This window comes from Stegodyphus dumicola, chromosome 11 (genome assembly GCF_044657685.1).
Source record: "Stegodyphus dumicola isolate Sdum_Otavi_A_Nest chromosome 11, ASM4465768v1".
Lineage (NCBI taxonomy): Eukaryota > Metazoa > Arthropoda > Arachnida > Araneae > Eresidae > Stegodyphus > Stegodyphus dumicola.
This window is the reverse complement of record NC_140778.1, coordinates 67794700-67807057: the sequence shown is the minus strand read 5'-3', so window position 1 is coordinate 67807057 and position 12358 is coordinate 67794700. Positions and strand designations below refer to the sequence as shown.

Sequence of the window (12358 nt, the reverse complement as noted above, 5' to 3'; positions counted from 1 at the left end):
CAATTGTGCAATCCAGCTATGTATAAGAGTCCTAGAAAAGCAAGAAGCTATTCTTTCTACATAGGTTTTGTGTCTCTTTTAGAATTTTCCAAAATATTTTTTACATAAATGTTAGAGCATCTCACAATCATTTCAGTCATTGTGTCATTAAATATTAGCTTCCATGCATTGATGGGTGAAGCCACATCTTTAGATATATGTGCATTGCCAGGCAATTTTTCTATGATATTATGGAAATGAGAATATTGCCATGCGTCTTTGAATTCGAAAGGGTTCTTTTTTCCATTTTGTTGTTTTATCTTTTCGTACAAAATAGTCAGTTTGATCACAAGGAATGTCTAATAAAGAGTCGCACTCTTTTTCGGATTCAGACTGATGATCGCTAAATATATCTTCATTATCTGAATTTTGTAAGAAAGCCCATTTCTGAAAAGATGTTTGGAAACTTATAAGAAATGATGTTCCTCAAATTTACCTTAAAATTGACATAATTCAGTGCTGTATACATTAGTGCAATTTAGAATATCCAAAGTGAGAATGGAAAAATTAATATTCTCATTTCCATTTATGAAATAACCAATGCTGTTGACAAATTACTATGTACCCTACGATAATTCAAGTTCCAGGATATCATTGAAAGGTAAAAGTATAGTTTAGGGTACCCCTTGGCGAAACTTGGCGATTTTTGGCAGTACATGTATACCGATTTTGGGCAATTCTTTGACTCGTTATTTTGCCTTGCGAAGCGGTGATTTTTGCGCCAAAAATCGCCGCTACACAAAGCCAAAATAACAAGACAAACAATTGCACAAACTCGGTATCCATGTACACATCGACTTATTTTCACTTTACAAAAAATCCCCGAATTGCACAAAAATGGCATTGCACACTCCTTTGACTTTATCCATGTACACGTCGACCTATTTTCACTTAAAAAAAAATCTCCGAATTGCACAGAAATGGCATTGCACACTCTTTTAACTTTATCCATGTACACGTCGACCTATTTTCACTTAAAAAAATCCCATAATTGCACAAACTTGCATAGCGCACCTCCCTTTACTTTGTCCATGTACACATCAATATATTTTCACTTAAAAAGTCAAAGGAACACCAAATTCTACAATATAGGTAAACAAAAAATGCATAATCTCAAATAAAATACATTTTAAACCAAACAATAAAATAACATAAAAAAGGAAAAACATGTTATACATTTAAGCACTACCAAAAGCAAATATTCACTTACCATGATTTTCGAGTTCGCTTCGTACACCCAGAGCCACGTAAAAATCAAAATATTAATCATACTCAAATGACTTTTTTCAAACCAGTTACTCTTTCTGATCGAACGCTTCGCATAGTGACCATCTGAACCTTTCTTCCTACAAACCCATTCAAATCCATCTAAACGGTTTTTATGTTCGACTAAACGCATATCCTTCCTACATACAGGACACTTATAATGGCTACTAAGTAAACCTTCATTTACACACCAGTCAATTAAAGCTCTTTTCCCCTTTTGCTCCAAATCATACAGAAACTTCAAATTAATCTTACTACATTCGACCATTCTACCGTCTAAAGAATCAAACCAACACACACCAAAAAAAACGCTTACAAAACATCCCATGATTAAAAATTTCCCAGAATCATGCAGCCGATTACGTCACAATAGGGTTTCCATAACATTCAACTACTCAGGCTACCATAAATGAACAACAACTTGGCGATAAATTAAACAACAATTTTGCCATAATACAAGGGGTACCTTAAAGTCTACTCTACCCCATTGAAATTATTTCTCCTTATAACAGATGTGCAAAAAACCAGCAGTTGCAGTATTTTAGACTTTGCATCAGGCCTGATGAAATTAAACATGACAACATCATTTTCTTCTGAAATGCAGCCACATGTATGAAAAAGACAGATGTATGAAAAAGACACTTCTCAAAATGTTGTATCTGAAATGAGTTGTAAATACTTTGCATGAAAAGTTCATGAATTGTTGTTAGACTTTGACAAACCTATTTGTATTCTAAGAAAGATCTTTTTAAATCTCTGTTATAGTGAGAATCTTTGGAAAGACTGCAGCTGATATATTAGTTTTGACAAAGTGGATAACATGGTCAAGTGAGATTGTTATTATGCCAAGCAGCAATAACTTTAGGGGGCATGACAGTATGATGGCGCAAGATACTGAATACTGAAGATTCATATTTGGGTCAGACTACCAGTATTCAGCAATTGTATTGCTCAACTTCTTGTGAACTTGAACAAAACTATGAATATCTTGTTAGTGAAACCTATGACGTAAGAAAATCGGGAAAATTTATAAAGTTTTCAAAATTAAAACATGGTCGATTTTGTTATGTTTTAAATATACTCCTGCCACATGGATAGAAGCTGAATGATCATTGTCCTGCTTACAACAGGTATAACATGTCAATGTAGAATCAGAAGGAAAGTTGAGGTTATTCGAATATGGCAAAGAATAATGGCTATCGACCTGAAGAAGGATGCCTTTTTGAACAACTTTCTAAGGGAAACTGGCTTATATTTGCTTTACATATGAGGAAAACTACAGAAATCAACCCATTAACCATGATGTAAAACCAGATCAAACTACCAGTATTCAATGGTCTTAACCAGTTGTAGGAAAAATCTGAAGAAAGTGCTTGCAATATCATGTAATCAGAAGTTAACTATGTTTTGCATTGCAGGATTACTTTTTCAAGTGTTGAGGTAGAGAATACTTTTCTTTTCTTTTTTTTTTTTTTTTTTGTTGTTGTTGTTTTTTCTTTTTCTTTATATAGGTATTTGGCCATGGTATTCATTACATATATTCCCTGTCATTCATACAGAATATTAATATTTTTAGTAAAAAGTGTCTTTTTGATTTAGTGCTTTGCTTGTCGATCTTCTCAAAATTATGTTTAATAATTAGTGCTACTGTATATATAATAGATTAATGGATTCATTACTAAATAATACATTTAAAACATTCATTTTACACAAGCAATTTTTCAAAGTTGTTTTTTGAATTTACTTGCTGATAGCTTAAAACATTTTATTTTGAAACAACTCCCTTTTTCATAATAAATTTGACAAGCCAGAATCTTCGATAATATTCAAATCTTTTAAAGTAGCATTATAAATAAAACTATAAGAAACATTATACTTCTTGTTATCTTTCAAGATTCATTCAAACTTTGATTAATTACTGAAAGCAGTGGTTTACTAACTTTGATGGCCCTGGGTATACATAAAAGTATTTTGTCATCTCAGAGAACCAATAATAATTTTTATTTCATTCTAATCATCTATTGTATATAAACACCTAGCATCCTCTGAAAAGTAATTTTTAAAATGCATTAACAGTATATCAAATTTTTAAGCACGAAAACTGATTTAATTCTTATTACTTTAGGTAAAAATAACAGTAATAAAAATAAAAACTTAATTATTTAAAACACATATTATTGCAGCCCACATTAATCATAATATTTTAGGAGCCCTATGGTTCTGCATTTTCAAAGTCTTTTAAAAATTAAGTAAGAACACAGCCATACTATTCTAAACAGCCGTGTTATCAATTATCATCCACCCCAACCGATTTTCACCACCTCATCCGGTAGTGACGCACCGTTAGCCAGCAGGAAAACGTGGCTAAAGTGCAGAAGCACCCACTTATTTGTTTGGCGCTTTTTACAAGGGCAAGAAGAATTGGATTTTTGTCAATTTTCTTTGACTTTTTTAGTGAAAATAGATCGATGTGTACATGGATAAAGTCAATGGAGTACACATTCCCATTTTTGTGCAATTCTGGGATTTTTTTTAAGTGAAAATAGGTCAGTGTGTACATGGATACTGAGTATGTGCAATTCTTAAAAACGTGCAAAGCAGTGGGTGATTCTGCATTTTCACTCAAAACGGAACCCAGAACAGACAAGAAATATTCTTTGTCTAAGGCAAGTGCTTGTAGAACCAGGTTGCTACCTCCGACAAACCGATTTGCCGGGTTACCAGCTTTGAACTTTTATCACCATTTTTGGCAATGTTTACATTTAATGGATCCTTTGCAGAAGTGTTTCCAAAATAATTTATTTTTATTTTCTGCGATCATATTATTAGATGACATTATTTTCCATTTGGGGATCCTAGAATATTTTGGCTCTGAAAAATAAAATAATAAATGCTATTAAGGACATACTCCAAAAAAATTAATAAATGCCATAATCGGTAGCTTTTTTGTTAGGAGCTTTGGAAAGTATGGAAGTTTCCGAAGCACTGAGCAAAGTAAGAAAAATGTTCCCAAAATGGAAACATGCACATGGAAATGCAAATGGAAAATGGGTTACATGCACTGAGGCATGTAACAAAAATGTTACTGTAATAAATTTAAGATTAGTTTCATTTCTTTGCTTTAAGTTTTTTTCATGATAACTATATCATGTCTAATTATTTCTGTATATTTAAATGAGTATCAGTTTTCTTTGTAAAATTCAGTTTACACTTTTCTTTTTGTTTTTTCAAAATTCAAAAACCTTGTGTGTGTTTGCTCGCACAAAGTTTGTAGGGATGTCTTTTTGATTTTAGAACTTGCATCCTGAGAACGCATTATTTAAAGGCATAATGATTCCTGAAAAGTGTGGAGAAATGATGGAGGTCTTTTTGGTAGTATTATCATTTAATGGACATATTTTGTGAGAAATTTGTGATGAATATCTTATTTTTTGGAGAATTTTTCAAAGAACATTGAGAACAAAATTACTTGAATTTTCTACTTTTGATTCTGAAGGTCAGTCTCTTAAAATGTTTATGTTCTCTGTTACTTTCTCTTCTTTTCATTAGACACAAGTATGGAAAGTTGCAAAAATGGTTCTAATCTTTCCAATCTTACCATAAATTCATAAATTTTTGCTGTCTCTAAAATCTGAATTCCTGTCCTAAAGTTTTATCATCCCAAAATTTTGTTGTTTGCTGCTTTACTAAATTCTAAAAATTCTCCTGCCAGCCCTAACCATATCATTTTATGTTTATACTCAAATTATTGAAAAAGAATAGTCTCTTTGATACATTATAAATACATGCCACTTTCTAGAATAACAGCAATTTTTAAGTATGTCTGAAAATTCTAAAATGAAGAAGGAAAAAGGAAATGATTATTTAAAAAGAAGGAAAATTGTTCTTCAAAGATAGTTTGTTAGAATATTAACAAATTAAGAGATGAAGCAGAAACTAATAGGAACACTGGTTTATTTATGAGAGACAAACAAACTTAGAAAAGAAGGGAACTGTAAATTAGCTAAAATATTTGGAAATTTTTCAGGTTAAAAAAAGCATGTAAATATTTTACTGTGTGTTGTTGTATAAAACATATGCTTTGTGTAGTTTTTAATGTATAACCATCCTAATATTTTGGAATCAACGTTATAAATTAGGGGAAAGTTCAGAATCACCCACTGCTTGGCACGTTTTTAAGAATTGCACAAATTCTGTATCCATGTACAGATCGACTTATTTTCACTTAAAAAAACATCCCAGAATTGCACAAAAAAAGCATCGTGCACTCCCTTGATTTTATCCATGTATACATCGACCTATTTTTACTTACTACCTACCTTTGACTTTTTGTCAAAGAAAAATAACAAAAATCCATTTCCTCTTACTCTTGTAAAAAGCGTCAAACAAATAAGTAGGCGATTCTGCACTTTACCCTAAATTATATGTGTAACAGTCCATTATTTTAACCCTTTCAGGACAAGGGTCTTGTATGCATTCCCTAGAAATGTCTCTTATAAACAGGTATCATACCCAAGCATCACTGGACAATTAACGCAAGGGACAGTGATGCATATATGCATTTTAAGAGGAAACATGTTTTAAAGACCACTAGATGGTATCCTGTGTCCATTACTTTTGAATAGAATATACAGTCAAAAGTCGTTAATCCGTACTCGTCGGGACTTCGGTGATTCCGGATTATAGATCATCAGTTTAAATCTGGTAAGATGGCATGCAGAAATTATAAAATTAAAAATATGAAACTGTAATTTATGAAATAAAGAACAATTATTATCTAAAGGGTATAAAAAATACTACATTTAGTAAGGAATTATAAGCCAAATAAAATAAAAAAATCTGCCCTGAAGATAAGGATAGTGCTGACAGATCAACTTCCAGTTCATTGCGTGCTGCGACGTTCCCCCCCCCCACACACATGCAGAGCAGCGTGAAATTGATAAACAGATTTCGGAATGGTTAAATAAACAAAGGATATGCCTTTATCCATTTTTTGCAGACATTCCACTTTTTGTTTGATGGACTTCGAAACATACTTTCGCTTTGTAGATCCTTTACATATTAGTAAATATATATCAGAAATTCTATTTGACATAATCGAAAGTTCAAGCTTACTTTTATAAAATTGCTCTAACAGTCTGCAAAAAATAATAAGCCGGATCCAATTCGAAGATTAAGGAACAATGCAATCTGCAACATTAACTGAATTAGATAATTTTAGCTTAGTTTATATTGTCCGTTATACATTAAACGCGCATTTGTAAACATATTTTGCGCACGCGCAGACGCATATTCGCAGCTGTAAAGGTGTTACGCGCATGCGTCAACCCGACGCATGCGCAGAAAGTTTGTAGCTTTGAGGTCCGGATTATAGATCATTCCGGATTATGGGTGTCCGAATTAACGACTTTTGACTGTAGTATACACCTTCAGTTTGAGCACACTCTGTGCAACATTGGTGTCGGCTATTGCCGGGGAAGAGGCAAAGAGTAATATAAGCAAACAGAGCTTACCTCTTTAACTTGCCACGAGATTTAAACATTGGTGTTTCTGATATAACTTTTGGCTTTTTTTTTTTTTTTTTTTTTTTGCTACTATGTAGAGTCTATTAGAGTTACTATGTGAGGTTCTATTATTATTTCCATTGCTTTTAACCCTTACATTTCATGCACTTTAGGGTGCATGATGCCTTTAAGCAAGTGAAGTTTAAAAATATATTTACAGGTGCCCCTTCATGAAAAATAGCAGTTTTTAGCAGTACATGGACACCGAGGTAATGCAATTTATTAGCTTGGTATTTTGGCTTTGTGTAGTGGCGATTTTTGCACTAAAAATCACTGCTCCACAAATCCAAAATAACAAGTCTAAGGATTGCACAAACTCAGTATCCGTGTACACATCGACCTATGTTTAATTAAAAAAAAAATCAGAGAATTGCACTCCCTTGACTTTGTCTATATACACATTGATCTAGTTTCATTTAAAATGTCAAAGGAGCAGCCAATTTTATACTCAAGCAAACAAAAAATATATAATCTCAATAAACTACATTTTAAATCAAACAATGAAATAACATAAAAAAGGTAATTCATCTTAGCACTACCCAAAGGAAATATCCACTTACATTATTTAGAAATTTCTGTGTCTTCAGTCAAACAGAATTCCTTAATCTAAAATCTTCCTAAAGTTATCTGAACTATAATCTCTATACTGGCGTTGCCACATAAATTCACAAAAATAAGAGTAAAAAATATCCTCCGACATTCGACCCTACAATTTTCCTTCGTACAAACAAGACACTTATAATGGCTACTAAGTAAACTTTTATTTATAAACAAGTCAATTATTTTTTTTTCCCCCTTTCATTCCAGATCGTACAGAAACTTCAAATTAATCTTACCACATTCATCCACAAAATAACCAGCCTACTTCCTAACCAACATTCAATACACAAACAGGCAACTTACAAATCTTTTCCTATCATTCAAATTCATCGCAATCACGCAACCAATTAAGTCAAAATAGGGTTTCCATAACAATCAACTAATCAGGTTATCATAAATGAAACAATAACTTTGCAATAAATGAAACAACCACTCTTCGATAATTCAAGGGGCACTTTTAAATATACTTATAACCCAAGTAAAGAAATGCTAAGTCTGAAATTTTTTGGAAGACCCCCCCCCCCGAAAAAAAAAAAAAAAAGAAAAGAAAAGAAAGAAACTGCATTGTGCTGTCTGATGATATGCTAAAATACTGGGAAGGACCTTTTTAAAGAATGCTTTGAATATGAACACTGCCAAAAACAGTGAAACAGTTCATAGCTGCAAATCTCATGAATTTATGTGTTCATTCATGTATGGAGGTAGCAACCATTCTTCTTATGTTTATTATTTACTATTGTTTTGATTGTTTTGACACTACTTTTACTGAATTTTTTATTAAGGAATAGATGGAATTGTTTCCACCTTATTAAGTAAGTTCTCAGCAACAGGAATATTTGTCTGCAGAGGTGAAACCACAATACCAGATACAATGTAGGAAGAGTAATTGAATAGACATGGAATCAAAAGGAATGTTCCAATGAGAAATGAAAGATATTCGCTTCAAAATATGTCCAGCAAATGACTGATCAGCAGAGAATTTGATAGTGTTGATTAAGAACTACAATGCAGAGGTAACAACTGTTTTAACTGATAAAGGGTGGGCATACTCATTCTTAAGTAGGCATGGGTACTATTTGCATCATATCATTAATAATTCCACAAGTTTTGTTAATCCTGGAAATAGTGCACATATCCAGTCAATGAAATCTGATGGCTTCTGAAATTAAAATTACAAAAAATAGTCAGAAGCAAACTTTAGCTGATCACCTTCAGCATGAAGTTAATTATAATGGCCATGGTCCACCGACAAAAATTTTAAACGTAATTAAAGAGTTCTTCCCTTTAGGGTAATATGTCTCTGGCAATTTCCTTAACAAAACCATCCCCGCCTTGGGAGAAGGGGCCCCTTTCAGGTCCATACAAATCTGATTAAAAAAAAATTAAAAAATAAAATAAATTAATTGCTACATAAAAGTATACAATAATGGAATTAATTAGATATCTATTGCAGTGGTAATACTATAAGCTAATTTTTTCCTACATGTAATTTACATTTTGGTTAATTAGCTAATTTTTGCTCACATAGGCTTAATATTATGTTTACTTAGCTAATTTTTGCTTACATATGATTAATATTTGGCTTTTCTATTAGCCTGAATTTAAGAGCAGTAATTATAATTTTTAATCCACTAATTTTTTAGTAAATTTGACTTACATATGTGTAATATAGTGCATTATCTGTCAACTTAACTACTGAAACCGTTGGTGAGCTTGGAACTGTTGGTCAGCTAGGTGATCAGAAAATGCATTTGTTCCAACAGGTTCTGTGCTATAGTAAACCTAAACCCTGAAATTCTTCTAAGTTCTAAGAAGGTTTATGATCTCCAATAAAAAATTATCTGGAGGAATGAAGAACTGTGTGAGAAATGCTACTTTCATATCTGGGGTGCTATAGAATTACTTCCTACTAACACTGTATGTTGCCCCATAAATACTTTTTGGCCACATGCTGCATTGCTTGTTCAATACTTTGTTGTGGCTTTTCAGTGGTATTGCAGATAATGAGAAAGTAGTAAATATGTATAACACAGACTCAAATGTTGCCTAAATGAAACAAGCAGAGTATTTGTTTGTATTGAATACGGTTCAAAGTCTGAGATCTGGCTCTTTGGGACTTGATGATTCTAGACTTTTCTGGACAGTAGATCATTAATTTAGATCTAGTAAGATGATGTGTAAAAATAATAAAAATGAAATAGTAATTAATGGAATAATGAAGTATTTATGACCTTACAGGTTTAAAAGTTTATATAAGAAGAAAGGCTCAATATTTATTTGTTTGCTTTATTAAACATTACTTTCAATATAATAGTTAATTTTCCTTGTTTTTTTGTGCTAAGGCTTTTTCTTTAATTTTCTAGAGAGACATAATTTCGTATTTATTCAGTTACAAAATTCCACTATCCAATTCTTGTAAATGCCATGTCGAGAATTCCACTAAAATTCTCACTACAGTCAAAATATTTTTGTTCTCAATAACCTGTCACTTTCTTCACTTATTAGTAGCGATATTTTCTGGATTTAGAACCATACTACAAATTCCGTGTAGTTGATTAATGATTGAGGCATTATCATAGCAATGAAAAACTTCTGTTGTACCATTTTCGTTTTATTAACACTTCTCCATATTTCTTTAAGAATTCCATTACTAGCATCCACTACACTATTGCTGATATCTCCTAAGATTAACAAGTAAAGACATATTCAACTAAATTTCATCAAGCTTGAGTTGTATCAGTTATTTATTATACTTGCAGCTTTTCTCACATATGCTTAAGGGTTATCTCAGTCCAAAATAAACGTATTCCTATGTATACTTAAGGCTAGGTATACTAAGCCATTTGGACATTTTATGGCCTGATGCAATCTTGGCAGGTTCGAAATTCTACTGAAAAGCGCCTCCCTAAATTCTGAACATTTTGGCTTTGTTAAATTCTGTCTAGTGTGGCAGACCAGCTCTGGCTCTGATCCGGAGCTAATCTGATTAAGAAATCAGTTATTCTCAGTTCAAACAACACTGAATATAATATTTTCCCTATGAGTTTCATATATGAAGTCTGCTTTTTACATATGGAAGGAAATTTCTGATATATTTCTTCTCATCAATATATTTAACACATCTGAATGGAGTTAGCTGAAGTCTGTAATGTCAACATAAAGGTTACCATGCACTTTTGTGTTCAGTTATAGTAGTATTAAAAAAAAAAAAAATTGTTTATACGTCACTGTATGGGTATTTCTGAAACTGCCATGTGTTGATAATATGTGGAAATGAAAGCAAAAAATAATGAATAATGACGGCCCAGCTTTTTGGCATCATATGAACAGTATGAAATTAGGAAAGACTCACACATATTTTATTATGAAAAACATCACAAGAAAAAAAAAATTCTGAAAAAAAAAGAGGGGTGGAAAACTGTTGATCCAGAGATTTGTATTCATTCTGAATAGAGGATATCTAGATTTTGGACTTTGTAGAGTATGTTCAACTGTACTTAATTATTTAGTGTAATCTGCAATATAAAGGTAACTGCAAAAATACAAATTATTCATTATGAATTATGTATTTCTTTATTTTTATAAGAACTTAACCAATATTAAATGCTACTTATATGCATAAAATAAAGGTACATGTAAATTAATTTCCTCTTTCTTGTCAATTAATATTTAAAGAAAAAACGATAATTTAGTTGACAAGAAAAAAATTACTACAAGGGTTTAAGTAATTCTTAAATTGATTATACAGTCAAAAGTCGTTAATTCGGACACCCATAATCCGGAATGATCTATAATCCAGACCTCAAAGCTACAAACTTTCTGCGCATGTGTAGCGTTGACGCATGCGCGTAAGACCTTTACGGCTGCGAATATGCGTGTGCGCGTGCGCAAAATACGTTTACGAATGCGCGTTTAATGTATAACGGACGGAATAAGCTAAGCTAAAATTATCCAATTCAATTAATGTATGGTAATTTCCTGTTATGTTTTACCACCAATCCTCGAATTCCATATCACAGATTATGTTCTTACTGCATTAATATAAATATTAACGAGACAAGTGCACAATAAAAATTAAGCTTTATTTAGGAACATCGCGCATACTCCCCGACAGCCTGCCCGTTTCGCTCTGCTCGCTACTCGTAAGAAACTTCTCCTCTAGGGTTGCCACACTTATCGGAGGGCGCAAGGCGCGCTCCTTATCGCCATCACCACAGAGTTTCCCCCCAGTCCTTTAATGGCTATTCAAAGGAACGACATAGGTTATGAAATTATCTCAGAGTATCCGTGCTGTCGGGTATTTTTACATGATTACAAAATTAGAATATAAAATTAGAAAAGATCAAAATGAAATTCAATATATAACAAGGTATTGACACATATAATAAACATGAAATAACAAGAAATATGTTAAGATATGAATTTAAAAAAAATGTTTTAAATTGTTATGTAAGAAGCAAGTTTCTTAGGGAAGTGAACATGTCTTCCCGATCTGGTGACAGTTTGTGTCTTAGAGAGTTCGTTTGCAGATTTATTCTGCTGAACTGTCTTTAAGTCTTTATTTGTTTTCAGTTCAGGCAAATTAGAGTCCGAAAGCAAATAGACTGGTTTCACACGGTCTATAGACACAGTAGATTTCAGACCGTTAACATCAATTGTGAAAGTTTTGTCCGTTCTAGAAAGGACTTTATGCGGACCTGTATATGGTTGGCACAGAGGTGGCTTTACTCGATCGACACGTAAGTATACATGCGTACACGACTTTAAGGTAGCACTTACGTAACATTTTTCTTGGCAATGTGCAGATGTTGCTATTGGATTCAATTGTTGCATTCTATGTCTAAGATTCGTGATAAATTGTGTGTCATACGGAGATATCTTAGATGACG

The 12358-nt window shown here is 32.4% G+C and overlaps 1 protein-coding gene across 4 annotated transcripts in view; it reads left to right on the top strand.

The window, feature by feature from the left end:
• LOC118179303 (uncharacterized) overlaps positions 1-12358 on the top strand; it is a 37272-nt gene that overhangs the window by 11182 nt on the left and 13732 nt on the right. The window contains exon 2 of one of the 4 annotated variants that reach the window (XM_085826796.1): positions 8252-8482. The exons of 2 other annotated variants lie outside the window; for them this stretch is intronic. The gene's annotated coding sequence lies outside the window, so the exon portion shown is untranslated. Of the gene's footprint in view, positions 1-2070; positions 2746-8251; positions 8483-12358 lie in introns of all 4 variants that reach the window. One more of the 4 variants, XM_035348486.2, reaches the window with a different exon arrangement.